This window comes from Oryzias latipes, chromosome 18, assembly GCF_053564925.1.
Source record: "Oryzias latipes strain Hd-rR chromosome 18, Olatipes_Hd-rR_3.1".
Lineage (NCBI taxonomy): Eukaryota > Metazoa > Chordata > Actinopteri > Beloniformes > Adrianichthyidae > Oryzias > Oryzias latipes.
The window spans coordinates 228728-248164 of NC_136254.1; the positions used below are offsets into that span (position 1 = coordinate 228728).

General features: G+C 44.0%; 2 protein-coding genes across 3 annotated transcripts in view; one reads left to right on the plus strand and one right to left on the minus strand.

The window, feature by feature from the left end:
• afap1 (actin filament associated protein 1) overlaps positions 1 to 12370 on the minus strand; it is a 122554-nt gene extending 110184 nt beyond the window's left edge. Inside the window, exon 1 of one of the 2 annotated variants that reach the window (XM_011473453.4) lies at positions 12264 to 12370. The gene's annotated coding sequence lies outside the window, so the exon portion shown is untranslated. The remainder of the gene's footprint in view (positions 1 to 12263) is intronic. The other variant, XM_078936481.1, reaches the window with a different exon arrangement.
• LOC144987262 (uncharacterized) overlaps positions 1 to 19437 on the plus strand; it is a 211522-nt gene that overhangs the window by 115162 nt on the left and 76923 nt on the right. The gene's annotated exons all lie outside the window — the stretch shown is intronic.

Sequence of the window (19437 nt, forward strand, 5' to 3'; positions counted from 1 at the left end):
GCTGTCTGGCTACACTCTCTCCTACCACCACTTTGCAGTCATTAACCTCTCTCAAATGACCTCGTCTACATAGGATGTAGTCCACCTGAGTACTCCTACCTCCACTTCTGTATGTCACTCTATGTTCCTCTCTCTTCTGGAAGTAAGTGTTGACTACAGCCATTTCCATCCTCTTCGCAAAGTCCACCACCATCTGTCCCTCCAGATTCCTTTCCTTCACACCAAACCTGCCCATCACCTCCTCATCACCTCTGTTGCCCTCACCAACATGCCCATTAAAGTCTGCTCCAATAACAACTCTCTCTCCTCTGGGAAAACTCTCTATGACCTCATCCAACTCACTCCAGAATCTCTCCTTCACTTCTAACTCACAGCCAACCTGTGGCGCATACCCACTGACTACATTCACCATCACCCCTTCAATTTCTAACTTTAGGCTCATCATCCTGTCTGAGACTCTTTTCACCTCTAGAACCCTGTTTACAAACTCCCCCTTCAGAATCACTCCTACCCCGTTTCTCTTCCTATCAACACCATGATAGAACAGTTTGTATCCTCCTCCAATACTACGTGCCTTGCTGCCCTTCCACCTTGTCTCCTGCACACACAGTACATCTACCTTCCTTCTCTCCATCATGTCTGCCAGCTCTCTGCCTTTCCCTGTCATTGTGCCAACGTTAAGAGTCCCTATTCTCAAACCTATGTTCCTGCCTTTTCCCTTCTCTCTCTGGCCACGGACCCTTCTGCCTCCCCTCTTTCTTCGACCAACAGTAGTCAAATTTCCACCGACACCCTGTGGGTTAACAGCATCGGTGGCGGTCGTTGTTAACCCGGGCCTCGACCGATCCGGTATGTCTAAAGTGTTGTGGATGATTCGCATGGTTATTTTGGCAATTTTTACGCCGGATGCCCTTCCTGACGCAACCCTCTCTATTTATCCGGGCTTGGGACCGGCACAGAAGTAACTGGCTTGCAACCCCTGTGGCTAGATTAAAATGAATATTTTAAAATGCTGTTTTAAAATAATGAACAGGTTTTTAAAGCAAAATGAAATATATTGAATAATATAATGGCTAATTTAAAATTTTTGTGCAGGTTTTTTACCATTTCATGATCTTTTTATATATTTATGAGAGATTTATTGGTTTATTGTGTATTTGCATTAAGTCATATTTATTTATTTAATTAAATATTTATTTATTTAATTATGAACACTATAGGACTCCATAAATGTATAAGACCAAACTCAAGTCCTGCAAACCACAGCAGAGGTCTGTGCTAATATGGTCCACAAAAAGCATTGGGACTCTGAGTAGTTGCTTTGTGTGCACAGACTGGAGTATTTTTTATTCTATGGATATTGACGAGGCCACAGTAATTGTTTCAGATTACATACAATTCTGTATTGATTGTGTTGTGCCTAAAGACTATTCTACAATATCCCAACAATGAGCCTTACATTTCAAAAAGTGTTAAAACAAGTTTTGACAAAAAGAAACTGGCCTTTAGAAACAAAGACAGAGCTGAGATTTCCACTGCCCAAAAGGAATTAAATATTATGCTGAAAGAAGCTAGACACAGGTTTAAAAAGGAATTAGAGGACAATCTTTCTTCCATGAATTCTAAGCAATTATGGGACTCCATAAAACATATGACTAATATGACTCCCTCCAGATCTCAATATTCCTTCTCTGATGATTTACAGAAAGCAACTTTTTCACACGGTTTTAGACCCAGGATTTTTCTCTAAATGCACATACTCTTATCAATCTTTTGAATTGAGATAGTAGTGATTGAATTAACGTCACTCCACTTTCGATTACATTTTTGGGGTATCAATAAAAAAATCTAATGGCCCAGATGGGTTGCCAGCCATAGTTTTTAAAAACTGTCCATGGCCTGCTGTCCCATATTTCAGAAATGCTTGGATATACAGCGTTCCAGAGCTGTGGAAAAAATCTACAATCATACCAGTCCCCAAAACATCTTGCCCGTCTACGAACAGTGATTTTAGACCAATTGCATTGACATGTGTGGTAATGAAATGTTTCGCAATGTTCATTGTGACTCAAAACTGAGGTATGTTCTCAGTTAGACCCCTTCAGTTGGCTTATAGGCGTGGCCGAAGCACAGAGAACGCAGTTGCTTGTCTAGTGCAGGGGTGGCGATCACGCGGCTCTTGAGCCAAATGCAGCTTTCGGCCAATAAAAATGCGGCTCTTTGCCTCTTACCATATTTTTTATTTACCGTATTTCGACCATACGACTATGGTGCAGTACACCTAAGTTTGACATCAAGAGCCAAATTTTTTCACTGTGAGAGTCAAAAAGCCAAACCACACACTGACCTGCCAAGACGCACACACACAAACTTAAACCTTGTGCTATCCTAGGCACTTTAACATTGGGAGTGGGGTCATCTAGACCCACTAGACCAGGGGTCTCAAACTCGCGGCCCGCGGGCTATTTGCGGCCCCCAAGATGATATTTTGCGGCCCCCGCCGTAATATGTATGTTTAATGCGGCTCGCCAGTCTGTATGAATGATACTGTAACGACCCAGAGTTTGGACAGAGCTGCAGGGGGCCGGCGCCCCCCCTCTTTCTGCCAGTTGCAAGACCACAGTCATGTCAATCAGCGGTGGGCTGGTGACTGGTGGGAGAGAAGGAGGGGGGGTTTACCCGTGGGTGTGTGTGAGCGTTCAGTGAACGCTCTCGCAGGAGTTAGGAGAAGCTGGCTGTGTCTGTCGGTTCGTGCTGTAACCGTTCTGAGCTACAGAAACATTAATAAAGAGCTGTTGGACAACCGCCCGCCTAAGGAGCTTCCTTGCAGCCATTACAATACTTTTTCATTATCGTGAACCAACCAATCACAGTGGGGTATATGACTATTGGGGCGTGACAATGACTGGGCTTGAAAGCAGGAAACCTGACAGCCCCCCAGTGTTGCCAGATTGGGCGGGTTTCCGCCCAATTGGGCTTCTTTTGGTTATGTTGGGCGGGTAAAATTGGCATTGGGCGGGTCTATAAAATTTGGGCTGCTTTTCAAAATATTTAGCGGTTTTATTGTCATTATTATTATTTTTCTTATTATTTAAAATATTAAGTAAAAGTATACTAATTAATATATAGCCTAAAAAAAGCATTGTGAATATATGAAACATTACAGTAATCCCCCTGTTTAGTCCCCCCCCCCCCCCCCCCCCCCCCCGTGAATAACAAAAATCAGCGAATAATTGACGCTGTTTTAAAACTCCCAGAGCCTCTGCAGAGTCAGAACCCTATTCTGCCGTTTGGGTTCATTTCCAAAAGATGGAGATGATGCAGGGCTTTTATTGGCTTTTATTAACCTTGTCAGAATGGTTACAGCTCGAACAAAAATAGCGCAGCCTGCTTATACACTCAGCCGGAGGAGAACGTTCAGCCAACGCGCACCCAGGTAGGCCCCGCCCCCTCTAATCAACCAGTCACCAGCCCACCGCTGATTGACATACGCTGTGGTCCAGCAACTGGCAGTGGCAGAAAGAGGGGGGCGCCATCAAAAGCCATCTAGAGTACACGATACGAGAAACCTATAACTGGATTTTCTGTACTTATTTTATAAAAAAAATTATTATAACAGACTTATTATATAATAATTTATTATTATTGCGTCATTTTTTATTAGGCTACGGCTATACTTTTACGTTCAACATTAGGTTTTTGCTAGGTTGAGATTTGGGCTGGTTTTTATTGACGTGGGCGGGTTTTTATGGAGTCCTATACTGTTCATAATTAAATAAATAAATATTTAATTCAATAAATAAATATGACGTCATGCAAATACACAATCAACCAATAAATCTCTTATAAATATATAAAAAGATCATGAAATTGTGAAAAACCTGCACACTGATTTTAAATTAACCATTGTATTATTCAATATATTTCATTTTGCTTTAAAAACATGTTCATTATTTTAAAACAGCATTTTAAAAATATTCATTTTAATCATGTGGAATATATTATAATTTTACGTCTTTTTTCAGAACCTCGGATTTCAAAATCAATATTTTCCAAAGTAGCTTTGTTTTTATTTAATGTTGCTGTTTTTCACAATGGCTGATTTATTTCATGAAGAGCTTTTTCAGGAGAATGAGTCTATCTGTCAATCAAACTAGACAAGGCGGAGACACTTTTGTGATTGGCTAATCCTTTACCCAGACATGAGCAGCAGCACCCTAACTCCCCTGACTATATCGATCGAAGATGCGTCAGCAAACGTGATGGCGCAATGCACACCCCTCAACACTAGGGGGAGTATGCACCTCAACACATCCACAGTGTTACAAGAAATTGGGCAGTTTTGGTTCTAAATTTGCGGATAAAAGTGGCTTTGGGCGAGTGTGCATAATTCAGGTGATTTTGTGGTCGGTTTGGCAATTTTCATCTTCTCATGAACGTATAGTAGTGGTCTAAGTTAGGCTGAGTGGTTGTTGGAGTTCCACTAAGCTTCTATGAACTGGAGTTTCCATGAACGCACCATGCCGCGTGTGGGAGGGGCAACAAGCTAATGTTTTTAGCCTTATAGCCACATGGAGCGGTTGCTTGTGCTTATCTCAGTAACAATGCATGGAAGCACAATGAACATGGAGTGTGTTAAGATGTCAGAAACGTCATCGCAGGAAAGGTTCAACATTTTTCTTGAGAGGGAAAAATAAAACCAGAGGACCTGATTATAATCATTGTCTCATTGAAAATAGAAAAATATCATAAGGTTCAGGAGGCCCGAGCAGGCTTGTCCCGCTTTGCACAGCTGCCTGGTCTCACTCTGTCGATCCTCCTGCGAGCCGACATATATGTCACGATGTGAGCTGTGAGTGAATGGCGTAAGAATGAGGAGTGTGAAAGATGTTGACGACCGGAGCTCCTTTGTGGTTTGGTCCACACAAACCCTCAAACTACAAAAACAGAGTTGTGGATGTTTGCATCTTCTGCAGCAGACAGATAGTTTGTCTCTATTTGATCTCTAATGTCAGCAAAGCCTCGCGGATATCGCTGAAATATGTCATCTCTCTGACTGGCACACCGCTGAGCGGGTATCGAGGAATATGAGTCGATTTCCATGGATCAGCCAATGAGCGTTTAGATCCCGCCCACTTTCACTGATTGACAGAAGGACCCATTCTGCTGAAAAAGCTCTTCATGAAATAAATACGCCATTGTGAAAAACAGCAACATGAAATAAAAACAAAGCTACTTTGGAAAATATTGATTTTGAAATATCAGCTTCTGAAAAAAGACAGAATTATAGTAAAATTCAACATGATTAAAAATGAATATTTTAAAATGCTGTTTTAAAATAATGAACATGTTTTTAAAGCAAAATGAAATATATTGAATAATACAATGACTAATTTAAAATCAGTGTGCTGGTTTTTCACAATTTCATGATCTTTTTATGTATTTATGAGAGATTTATTGGTTGATTGTGTATTTGCATGGGGTCATATTTATTTATTGAATTAAATATTTATTTATTTAATTATGAACAGTATAGGACTCCATAGGTTTTACGATGAGTTTGGGCTGGAAACTGTCACTCAGATCTGGCAACACTGCAGCCCCCTCCCCGGACCACATGAAGGAGTTCCTTACTTTCCTTTAGAACGTATCTATTCGCTCGTAATTTTCTAAATGCATGCAGTCCGTGCTGAACTTTTCTCTGGGTCACACAGACCCGGAGGTTACGAGGGTTACAGTTAAGCGCGCGGCGTCGCATCCCCCCAACCAAACAGTTTATGCACGGCTGTTACGGCAGCACACCGCTCCCACGGGATTCGGGTCAGCTGAGGAGAATAAATGTCCCACACCTACATGCGTGACAGCTAACGGGGCTCGAACTTTAAACACGTGTGAGCAACAACACGGTTTAGTGAAAATGCAAGGAAGCCTGGATCATTGGGGACACCAGGTCGGGGGGGGGGGGGGGGGGTGATGGCAAATCTGCAGCGAGACTGAAGGAGAACAGGAAGTTGAAGTTCAATTCAGTTCAATGTAGTTTAAATATTCCTCTCCCCCTTAGTATGATCTGTGTTATTATATATTTTATATTTATTTGAATGTTTTGTAATGGATGTAGCCTATTTTTAATCAATTGGTATTTTAAATTGTTTCAATTTCTCTCTTAACTATAAAAACCATCAGGACACATGTCCCATAATGCATTGTTTTGTAGTCATAGGGCAGCTTTTAGTCAGTTCAGTACTAAATTTCCAGCTGCGTTCGCTTAGGTTGGCGCCTTGCTCCGCCCCTTTCCTCGTGATATTTTTGTGATGATTGACAGGTGATGTTTGTGCAAAAACAAAAACCTACGTCACACACCAGGTGATCTACGCAGCGTTGCGTCCACCTGGGTGATCTCAAACACGCTTGTTGTGCATCTTGGCTGCACATATTTGGTGTCACCAAGATCCATTTCCATCCTTTTTTTGAGCCTTTGTCTGATCTCAGGTATCAGTAACGATTGTTCTGATCTCCAGTGAACAGCGCCCGTTATTTTATGAACCACAGTTTGAATTCAGTATACAAACATAGGAGTGGCTGACCGGCTGCTCTACAATAACTTGTGACCAGGGTTTAAATGTGCAAAAAGTCATAAGAAAGAAAATCCAAAAATGGTTTCTGAATTTTGTTTCTCCTTTACTGATTTTTGGTTTAAAGAGTAAACTAAAAAAAAAATAATTCAAAACAGGCTCTAAATAGGGAGCACACACTCTCTGACTTCTCCACCTTAAATGTCAATAAGTCCAGTCCAGATTTACAGACAATCATCTTCATCCACACTGAGGGTCTCAGCTGTTTGGGAGGAAGTGCTGCCAATTGTCCATCACTAAGAAGACAAGAGAAGAACCATTGATGGATTTACAGAACTGTAGAATTGGAGTCTTATTTTGTGTTTAATAGTTATAATTCAACAGTGTTAACTAAACTGTCTTAATAAGGATGTTTAAATCAGAAAACAGCATAGATAGAAGACTGAATGAACAGAAATGTACTATAAATTTATTTACTTATTGTTTTTGTTTTGTTTACGTATTTTATTTTATTGAATGAAAATTTTATAAGTAAATTATCTACAGAAAACAGTTACTAATAGAGTATAGTTAATAGTTTAGTATAGTGCATCTTCCATACAAATTTATTTGCTCTCAGACACTCACAAGTTGTGTATGTGTGCGTTGAAGTTGCGGCCCTCCCTCAGCTAGACCCTGCCTTCAGTGGCCCCCAGGTAAATTGAGTTTGAGACCCCTGCACTAGACAGAGCTCTGAACCTTTGTTCTTCAATGATTTGTGATATTCACTGGTGTCCATGGATTACATGAAATCTTTCCACCTTTATCCACCTTTGTCATGGTAGGGAGAACACCTCAATGGAGGGGGGGGGGGGGGGCATCTAAGATAGCACAAGGGTTACAGCCGTATTATTTTCCATAACACACTCCTCTCCCTACAACAGAACAGCAAGTATTGTACTTGTGTTTATTTCTAGGAAAGTGTCCAGCCTCAATACACACATCAAATGCAGCTTAGCCAGAGTTAACACAGGAGGTCAGATACCCCCCCATACACACAGGCACCTCGCTCTCATCTCACACACACACACACTCTCACTCTTTTCTCTGCCTCTATCCAACACACTACTACTCAGTGACGTGCGGTGAGGTTGATGCTGGTGAGCCACCGACTCCTTTGAAGTCAGATTTATGACGATAAAAACTGAATATTTCACCGTTCATCCAACAGTATTTAACTGGTAATTCTTTGTATCTCAACATTCCTCTTTCAATGACCCTTACACCAACAAATACACAAACATCTGGACAGAGCATCCTTCTGGTGTCTGAGTCATGCAGATTCACAATAAACACATTAAATACATTATATTTCAGATGTGTGGAGCATCCATTGATTTTAACCTTTATTAAAACAATTGCTTTTTTAACTTTTTTTTATTTAATGATTGACTTTTTGCATGAAAAGCTAATAATTGCTGGAATTTAAAATATTGTAATGACTCAACGCGTACATCACTGTAGCTGGGCTGCAAGCACTGAGCTGCCTATCAACTGGATGCATTGGAGAGCTGTCCGTGCCCCTCCTTTCCGGTTTTAGAGCCCGTTTCTTTGAACACACTCACAAACAGCCAAACAGCATGGACATCACTTCTGCTCACAGCCCTCTGACTCATGCTTTTACATCCAAGATTCCCCACTTCCCATGAGTCTTAGGGGCTGAAAGAGCTGCATGCTTATTGGCCGAGAGCCGCGTGTTCGCCACCCCTGACTTAGGTCATGCTCATGCCAGGAGTCCAGCTCTAAAAAAACTGACAAAACGGCAAAGAAAATTGAATACGTCTCATGTCCCACCAGAGACAACAGAACACTGGACTTACTGTATGCCAACTCCAAGGAGGCATACACTTCAACTGCTCTGCCCCCCCTGGGAAGATCTGACCACAACCTGGTTCATCTCCTGCCTGTGTACAAACCCTGTGTATGCAGGCAACCAGCTGTCTACCGCACTGTGAGGACATGGACTGATGAGACTGATGAGGCTCTGAAGGACTGTTTTGAAACTACAGTGTGGGAGGAACTGTGTGGTTCACATGGGGAGGACATTGACCGTCTAACAGATTGTATAACGGACTACATCAACTTCTGCGTGGAGAACACCGTACCCACCAGGAAAGTACGCTGCTTCTCCAACAATAAACCATGGATTACTCCTGAGATAAAGGCTCTCCTGAAGGAGAAGAAGAGGGCCTTTAAATCAGGCAACAAAGAGGAGCTGAGGGCTGTTCAGAAGGAGCTGAGACGCATCATCAGACAGGGAAAGATGAGCTACAAGAGGAAGTTGGAGGAGAAGCTGCAGCAAAACAACGTCAGCGGGGTGTGGCGAGGGCTGAGGACCATCACTGGATACAATGAGCCCGGCACTCAGGCTGAGGGGGACCAGACGTGGGTCAACGACCTGAATCTGTTTTTCAATAGATTCGACCAGTTGCCCACCCTGTCTCCACCACTGCTGCATTCAACGACCCCTACCCCTATTGTGCCTCATCCTGACACCTCTGACGACTCAGCCCGCAGCCCCCTCCCCTCACCAACCCCCACACTGCCACTCACAAAAGCCCAGGTGAGAAAGCAGCTCAGCAGAACAAAGGCTAGGAAAGCGTCGGGCCCAGATGGCATCAGCCCCAGGATCCTCAGGACGTGTGCAGATGAACTATGCAGCGTTATGCTGTACATGTTCAGTCTGAGCCTGAAGCTGGGGAAGGTGCCACAGCTGTGGAAGACATCCTGCGTGGTCCCGGTTCCAAAGACATCCCGGCCGACTGACTTCAAGGACTACAGACCGGTGGCGCTGACCTCTCATCTGATGAAGACGATGGAGAGGTTGGTGCTCACACATCTTCGTCCCATGGTCAGCCAGTCGATGGACCCGCTGCAGTTCCCCTACCAGCCCGGCATCGGAGTTGAGGATGCTGTCATCTTCCTCCTGGACAGAGCTCTGTCACACCTGGACCAGACTGGGAGCTCTGTGAGAGTCATGTTCTTCGACTTCCCCAGCGCTTTCAACACCATTCAACCGCTGCTGCTGAGGGACAAGTTGGTGCACATGGGCGTGGACCAGCATCTGTCTGCATGGATGTTGGACTACCTCTCAAACCGACTGCAGTACGTGAGGTCTCGCCACTGTGAGTCTGACATGATTGTCTGTAACACAGGAGCACCGCAGGGAACAGTTCTGGCTCCGTTCCTGTTCACTGTCTACACCGCAGACTTCATGTCCAGCTCAGCATCTGGTCACCTGCAGAAGTTCTCGGATGACTCTGCCGTTGTCGGACTAATCATGGATGACGATGACAGAGAGTATAGAGAACTGATTCAGAACTTTGTGGACTGGTGCCAGCGGAACTACCTCCAGATTATGCAGGGAAAACCAAGGAGCTGGTGGTAGACTTTCGCAGGCACACTCACTCTACATTAGCACCGGTGAAGATCCAAGGAAGGGACATAGAGAGAGTGGATTCATACAAGTACTTGGGTGTTCACCTCAACAATAAACTGGACTGGTCACACAATACAGAAGCACTGTACAAAAAAGGACAGAGCAGACTTTATCTGCTGAGGAGACTGAGGTCTTTTGGAGTGCAGGGATCACTCCTAAAGACTTTTTATGACTCTGTAGTGGCATCAGCCATCTTTTATGGATTGGTCTGCTGGTGTAGCAGCATCTCGGCTGGAGAGAGGAAGCGGCTGGAGAAGCTTGTGAAGAAGGCCAGCTCCGTTCTGGGGCTGCCTTTGGACTCAATGCAGGAGGTGGGAGAGAGGAGGATGGTAGCTAAGCTATCATCCATGATGGAGAACGACGCCCACCCCATGTATGAGTCTGTGTCCTCTCTGTGCAGCTCCTTCAGCGTCAGACTGATACATCCTAAAGGCCCGTACACACCGGGACGAATATTCGCCAGGCGTTATTCGCCAGCGTTTTTCGCCACGTTTTCTGTGTTCACACCCAGGCGATTTTCGCTGACGATGAGTGGAGTGAACATGCAATTTCATTCCCTGACATTAGATGGCGCTTAATGTAAAACAGAAATACTCCTGTACACAAGGTGGCGCTGCGCAACTTTACGCTTCTTAAAGTCGCTTTTCACTCAGAAGAAGAGAGCAAGTATTTACGCGCTTGTCAGAATCAAACAAAGAAAACATGAATATTTCAAGCACCAGTAGCTCCAACTGGTGCTTGGTTCGGGGATATTTTAGAATGTCCGTCATTATTGCTTCGCGGCTGTGTGTAGACGCTACTTGGCGTCTATCTTCTTCGCTGGTATGTGTGCTCAGCAAGGCAGTTTTGTGTTTGAGCGCCCCCAAGTTGTGTTTTACTGTAACTTCAGAAGCTCCAGACACGTGAGCAAAAGCGCCATTCTCATTGGTCGAGTAGATTTCGACGCGACGCGTCGAAAAAAAAAAACGAACCCGAGGCGTTTTGTTTTTTTTTGACGCTTTAACGCCTGGCGTTTTTTCGCGTCGGTGTGCACACTCTCGTTGGTGCCCTTTGTTTAGTCACGAGGCGTTAAACGTCGGCGAAAATCGCCGGCGAAATTCGTCCCGGTGTGAACAGGCCTTAAGTGTCTGAAGGAGCGACACCGCAGGTCGTTTCTACCTGCTGCCGTTGGACTGTACAACCTTAACTGCTCCCAGTGAACCACGTTAACCAAAATCATCGGCTCTGTCATATTTCTTTTATCCTGTGCAATAACCGATATATGGTCATCCTGTGCAATTTTTTTGGGAAATGTATGTGTATATTGTGTATATATGTGAGTATATTGACTCCACAGTTTGTTTCTTTTATATATTGCTCTCTCTCTGCCCTGTACTGCTGCCGCAAAAAGGAAATTTCCCCATCGTGGGACGAATAAAGGAATATCTTATCTTATCTTATATTTGATTTGTTATTTCCAATTAATATTTCTGGGCTTTTTTTTTGTTTTGCAGCATGTTCAAATTTGTATAATTTTGCCAGAATATATATTTTATGGAGAGCAAAATATTATATGTTATTTAAGGTTTAAGTTGATTTACTCTGTCTTAATATTCCTGTCTGTTTTTGTTCATATTTATGTTCAAAAAGTTCAGCTTTAAAGGTTTAAAAGTTTAGCTTTAGTGGATTCAATAAATGTTTATCTTAAAGCACGTTTAGGTTTTAAGCCCCCTGTGCGACGGAAAAGTTCATGCATTTTTGATGTAAAATGGCCAAATAACAAAAGAAAAAAACAAAAGGATGTCCTTAAATAGAGCGTGGGGGGTAGGGGGTTCAACTCAGTGTAGAACCGCCCCTGCTCCTGAGGAGTGACCAGCTGATTCTCCCCCCCGCTCCACCCTGCCTCCACCCTGCCTCCATCTGTCTCCTCCTCATCCTGCGTGGTCCTTTGTGCCCCCAACGGTCCCGTTCTCTGCACTCACATCCTTTCATTTTGGGCTCTGGAGGCAGATGTGACTAAAAATTCAAACTATTTACCCCGACAGGGGTAGAAATCTTTCCAAGTGAAAGAACATGAGAAAAGCCGCAGAAACATCATCCCATAAAACACACAGGGATTATTCAGGTGGAGCTGACTTCCAACCCGCAGACAGACAGCCGCAGGTCTCCTCTGGGTGACGAGACCCCAGACAGGACAAGCAAAGCGGACCGGAACCAGAACCGGGGATGCTCACCTTTGCCGTCTTTCTCCTTCTAACCCGAAACTTCTCTTTATTCTGGCGGACCGCGATCACAAAGGACGGACGGAGCGCCTGTCAAACTGTTCCGACGGACGGGATGGTTGACCAATGGGGTCTTCTGAGGGGGCGGGTCTTAAGGTGGACCATTTAATTATTTGGTTTTGTTTAACCTTTATTTATCCAGGCAAGACAGACGAAGACCTTTGCCCTAAAAGGGTAAGACCTGTTGAGAAAGAGAAATGAGATACAGGAGACAGAAAAAATCTGAATAAAATAATTAAAAAATGTTCTTTCATTTGCAGGTAAGATTACATGTTTCAGTTAGGGGGGGGGGTTTGTTTGTTATTTTGGCCTGGGTTCACCCTGAAGCCTTTTTGCTTCACTTTTAGTTATTGTTGGTTGTTTATTTATTTATAAATAAATTTGGTTATATTTTGTATGGAGACATTTGTTTGGTGTGTTAATTTAAAATTCGATAGCCAAAACCCTAGATACAGACGGGGGCGTAACACCTTGTGCTATCCTAGGCACTTTATCTAGGCCACTAGATTTCTAAAGTCTGTCTTGAACAGTGTGTTGCCATCAATTACTCAAATAGTTAACATGTCTCTTCAATCTGGAATATTTCCCGAGGCCTTAAAAACTGCAGTCATTAAACCTCTCCTGAAGAAAAGCGGTCTTGATCCCACTGTACTGAATAATTACAGACCTATCTCTAATCTGCCATTTTTAGGAAAAGTCCTTGAAAAAGTTGTCTACCAACAGCTCACTGATTTTCTCTTATTAAACAATTCATGTGATGTTTTCCAGTCAGGTCTTTTTTTTTTTTCGTATACTTTATTTATCCCTCAATGGGGAAATTCTTCTCCGTATTTGACCCATCCCCTGGGGGAGCGGTGAGCGTTAAGGACCCTCACTGAGTGATGTTAACTGCTCGTCATTGATATGATAATTGCCCCCAGTACCATTGTTTCTTCCCCTCCGGGAATCGAACCCTGGATTCCTGCATGGTAGCCGCTCACCTTACCCACCGAGCTACTCAGCCGTTTTGGACCCCATCATAGCACAGAAACCAACGACATCCGCCTGAACACTGATGATGGCAAAGTCTCTGTTAGACCTGAGTGCTGCCTTTGATACGGTTGATCATGGGATCCTTTTGTCGTTGCCTCTGCTCTCCAGAAGACGGCGTTAGCTTCGCCTGGAAAAAGGTATCCATGCCGGGCCGTGTCGGCTTCAGGCCAGCAACAACCACGGCTTTCTCACACAACTCCAGATGATGCAGCTTCAATGCTGCTGGCGCGTCTATTAACTTGCTGCTCTCCCTATTTTCTTGTTTTTCCCCTCCGCCATTTTTTTTTGAATATGTATTCTTCTTCGTCCACCCGCAACAGCCAATCTCGCTACGTGCGCCCCCTATCGACCCTCCGCAAAATCGTCTTACCAAAGGATGATTAATATTGTAACGACCCGGCCGGTACGTCACTATAGCCCAGCTGCTATTAAAGCGGCTTCACTGGAGAGCTGTCCGTGGCCCATACACTGCACGACAGTCTCAGAGAGGAAGAAAAAGGAAGAGAAGCTAAGTCTCCTTTTCAGTATCAACTCCCATTTATTCAAACACACACAGCATGGAGTTCAATTCTGCTTCCAGCCCTTACACTCAGGGTTTGCCCCCATGATTCCCCACTTCCCATGAGTCTCAAGGGCTGAAGGCGGGGCTAACCCCCAGGTTGCTACAATATAATGTTTTACAGAGTCTTCAAACGTAAATGAAAGGTCAATACTTGATGAAAACGCACAGAGAATCAATCACGGGACTACATATCGTGATATATCACCACGTTGATATTTTGGAACACCCCTACTCATATAATGTTTTGAAAAACTGGCCATGACCCTCATCACAGATTCCATTGATGTCACCAAGGACCTGCACTGATATACATACAGGTCAAACTCATCCACAGAGGACGCCATCTCCTCTGTGGTCCACACAACCCTCACCCACCTAGAGAATAGGAATTTGTGCATCAGCTTTCAACACCATCATCCCACAGACCCTCATACAAAAACTGCACACTTGTGCTGCTGCTTATGTCTGAGGAAAGGAGTAGCCAATCACAAAAGTGTCTCCGCCTTATCTGGTTTGATTGACAGACAGAAACATTCTCCTGAAAAAGCTCTTCATGAAATAAATCAGTCATTGTGAAAAACAGCAACATGAAATAAAAACAAAGCTACTTTGGAAAATATTGATTTTGAAATCCAAGGTTCTGAAAAAAGACGTAGAATTATAATAATATTCCACATGATTAAAAATGAATATTTTAAAATGCTGTTTTAAAATAATGAACAGGTTTTTAACGCAAAATGAAATATGTTGAATAATATAATGGCTAATTTTAAATCTGTGTGCAGCTTTTTCACCATTTCATGATCTTTTTTATATATTTATGAGAGATTTATTGGTTGATTGTGTATTTGCATGAGGTCATATTTATTTATTGAATTAAATATTTATTTATTTAATTATGAACAGGATAGAACTCCATAGTTCTCAGGGCGGACTTCGTCCAGTCCCGGAGCTTTGCTACCGAGGAGCTCATGGACTGCCTCAGTGACTTCAGCTTGAGTGATGGACAGCCCCACCCCAAAGTTCTCTTTCTCTGCTTCCTCAAAACGTCAAAATCACATATTGTAAAAAAAGTATTCCTTCTAAATGCTGATAGATGGATTTTAGAATATGAAACCATAGGAAGTAATTATCAATCAGAAGAGCTTTTAACCATGTCATTCTAAATGTAGCTTCAAATTGATGCCACCTTTGTCATAACTTTTAAATAGTTGGGAACGTTTGATATGGGGGGTTTGTTTTTCCACTGGACCTGAAAAGTAATTGAGTAAACCTTCTTTAACCTTTGTGCTATCTTAGATGCCCCCCCCCCCCCCTTCCATTGAGGTGTTCTCCCCACCATGACAAAGGTGGATAAAGGTGGAAAGATTTCATGTAATCCATGGACACCAGTGAAGATCACAAATCATTGAAGAAAAAAGGTTCAGAGCACTGTCTAGTGGGTCTAGATGACCCACTGTCTAGTGGGTCTAAATGACCCAACTCCCAATGTTAAAGTTCCTAGGATAGAACAAGGGTTAAGTTTGGAGAGGATGTGTACAAAGAATAGCAGGGAGAAATTATCTTAGAGACTCCCTCTTTGGTTAACAAATTTCTCCCAAAAATAGTTAAAGCTCTTGTCAGTCAGCGACTTATACTTTGCTTCACATCAAGCAACCAGTTTGAAATGTTGACTTCTTCCGTCCTTATTGTGTTTTTTAGACAATAATGCACCCAGATATTTTCCTTCATTAACAATCCTGATGGCTTCAGTAGTTTGGTGATGACATGAATAAACAGGGATAATTTCACATTTTGTAAATTTTCAAGCCTGATGCTTTGAAAAATAACTGAAACCTGTTTTAGAGCTTTAAAAACCTCTATGTAATTTTTTAGAAGCCACTCCTTTGTTATCCGGGTAACGTGTTTGGGATGGTTGTCATGCTGAAAGACCCAGCCATGCTTCATCTTCAATGCTGATGGAAGGAGGTTTTCACTCTAAATCTGACCATACATGGCCCCATTCATATTTTCCTTTACACAGATCAGTCGTCCTGGTCCCTTTGCTGAAAAACAGCCCCATAGCATGATGCTTCCACCCCCATGCTTTACAGTAGGTCTGGTGTTCTTTGGATGCAGGTCAGCATTCTTTCTCCTCTAAACAGTAGAGTTCCTACCAAAAAGTTCTATTTTGGTTTCATCTGACCATAGGACATTCTCCCAGTCTTCTTCTGGATCCTCCAAATGCTCTCTAGCAGACTGTAGACGGACCTGCACATGTACCGGCTTTAGCAGGGGGACACGTCTGGCCCTGCAGGGTTTGAGTCCCTGGTGGTGTAGTGTGTTACTGATGGTAGCCTTTGTTCCTTTGGTCCCAGCTCTCTGCAGGTCATTCACTAGGTCCCCCATGGGGTTGTGGGATTTTTGATCACCGTTCTTGTGATCATTCTGACCCCACGGGGTGAGATCTTGGGGGGAGCCCCAGATGGAGGGAGACTCACAGTGGTCTTGTATGTCTTCCATTCCTTAATAATTGATTTCTTCACACCAAGCTGCTCACCTGTTGCAGATTCAGTCTTCCAGCCTGGTACAGGTTTGGTTTCTGGTGTCCTTAGACAGCTCTTTGGTCTCCATAGTGGAGTTTGAAGTGTGACTGTGTGAGGTTGTGGACAGGTGCCTTTCTATAGATAACCAGTTTAAACAGGTGTAACTAATACAGTTAACCAGTGGAGGACAGAGGATCCTCTACAGAAGTAGTTACAGGTCTGAGAGACAGAAATCTTGATTGTTTGTCAGTGACCAAAGACTTATTTTCCACCATAATTTACACAAATAATTAATAATAAATAAACTAAATATATAAATTATTAAAAAGATCGGACGATGTGATTTTCTGGATTTTTTTCACATTTTGACCTTAATAAAAAAATAAAGGCCAATAGCGGCAGTCCTCTGTGACACATGGCCGCTGTGACAGTGCATCAGTGTTCTGGTGCCGTGCCACTGGCCTGACTTGGCCTGTGGCTCCTCAATCCAGCGCGCCAGCTGGCCCTCCGGCTCCTTAAAAGACATCAGCCACTGTAGGGCAGCCTGATCAGTCCTGACCGTGAAATGAAGACCCCCCAGGTAATATCTGAAGTGTCTAATGGCACTGACCACAGCGAGGAGTTCCATTCGGGTGGAGCACTAGCCTTGCTCAACTTTGTTAAAGGTCCAGCTGTAGTATGCAACCACTCTGTCCCCCACAGGTCTTACCTGGGACAGAACTGCACCACAGCCCACATTGCTGGCATCCGTGTCCAGTAGAAAGGGCAGAACAGGGTCAGGTGGAAACAGACCAGGTGCTTACCGCTGCCATCTTTTCTGTGTCTATAGGTGTTTTATTCACAGATGGTTTGGGTGGCTCATCTGGATATACATAACAGACAGAGCTCTTCTTTTTTCTTGAATCAGACTTGGTTTTGTCAGTCATGGACAGGGTGTGAACTACATGGGACCCCGATCTAGAGGAAATTTGGTCATCTGGATAACATGTCCATCAGAAAATGTAAGGGTTCCTCTCTTGGTATCAATAACACAACCTTGGGCCCGCAAAAAAAAATCAAGGCCTGGTAAGCATTCTTCCAAGTCAGCAATCCACACAGGCCAATTCACTTGCTGGTTTCCCACCTCCAGAGTCACAACAGCCTCCCCCTGCATGAAAGTCCGTTCTCCAGTAACAGTCTGTAATGTTACAGCGTTAGGAAGGATGGCTGCATTATTCCTCACCACTGCAGGGCAGTGTTGCAGATGAACCTGTGTCCACTAAAGCTAAGCATGACGCTGCATCAACACTCATAGTTGTGAACCAGCAGTCACCAACCCAGGTTCGGCCCAAAGTCATTAGTCTCTCAGATGGGACTTCTTTGACCCCCACATGGCCAGCATTCCATTTCTGTGGGTCCAATCGGGATGGTTTTTCAGGGGGCCACATTGTCCCGCTTATGCGGTCCCGTTCCTGTTTCCTTGGTTGTCCGGGCAGTCACGAATCAAGTGCCCAGGTTTCCCACAACCCCAGGAGGTCCTGGGTCAGCTCCAGTCTCTTTGGGGGCGGACCTTGGATGCCTGTTCGTTTCTCAGGGTCACAGCTTTTACTAGCTGGGTCAGCTCCTCTGCCCGTGCAGGCCCCTTGGTGTCAGGCTCTGATACACTTGCAGCTCTAACCTTTGGAGGGGCCTCAAGCTCCACCCTGGAGGAGGGCCTCCACAGCATTTTTCTCTCTGTGGCCAGCTCCAGGGCCTCCTGCAGTAACTTACGGTGCGCTGGTTGGGTTTGAACGCGAAGGTCGTCTGGTCCCGGGCTAGCTCTTCCTGAATGGCTGGGGGCATGTGAGCATAAATCTGGTTAACTAATCTGTCGATGTCAACAGCCAGAACTCTTAATTGCTCGCCTTGGCCGAAAGAGCTGCCCCGGTAATGCAATTGTAGCGTCCCTTTCCCACACACTGAGGCACGGAGACTTAATCTCTTAACCCTTGTGCTATTTTAGATGACCCCCCCCTTCCATTGAGGTGTTCTCCCTACCATGACAAAGGGGGATAAAGGTGGAAAGATTTCATGTAATCCATGGACACCAGTGAAGATCACAAATCATTGAAGAACAAAGGTTCAGAGCACTGTCTAGTGGGTCTAGATGACCCAACTCCCAACGTTAAAGTGCCTAGGATAGCACAAGGGTTAAGGTTATTTATTCTGGTTACTGTAGGCTGTAACCAATGCTGCACAACTTGCCCAGAAACTCTTGTATCCTCCCGCTGAGAGCACTCCCCCAAACTTTATTCCCTTGCTCCTGCATCAGCCCCATTTCCTTATTCGGGCCATAGCTGAACCCTATTGGACCAAACTCCCCAACTACAGGTTGAGCGACAGAACTGAGAGCCAATCAGCATTTCTGCTTGATGCGTTCAATGAACACCGGAACTTAGAACGCGACCCCACAGCCACCCAGTACACTGTGTTACATAATTTTTCACCACACTGGTTTAAAAAAATAAAAGACCCTTTTGGGTTATGACAGGTTCTTAAAAAATATTTTCCAATAACAAGCAAAAAGAATTGAAAATTGTAATGAAAGCTCTTCCCTCAGGATTATTTCAACTAATGACCTCTCCCCGTAACCCTTGTGCTATCTTAGGCACTTTACCGTTGGGAGTTGGGTCATCTAGACCCACTAGACAGTGCTCTGAACCTTTTTTCTTCAATGATTTGTGATCTTCACTGGTGTCCATGGATTACATAGCGCACCTCACTCCACTCCGTGCTGAAAACAAATCCACACACACACACAAGAAAAACGTGCCAAAGAAACTTCCACTACACACTAAAAAGGAAATAAATACAGTGAGGAAGACGCTGCCACAAGGGGCCCCTTCACCAACACCACACGCACTGGCGCCCGACTCACACCTATGCAACAATAAAAAGGAATCAGAGTCAACAACACAATAAATACAGCACCACTCTAAAACACATTAAAATGTATAATAAGGGTGGGTAAAGAACACGCAGTGGCTCA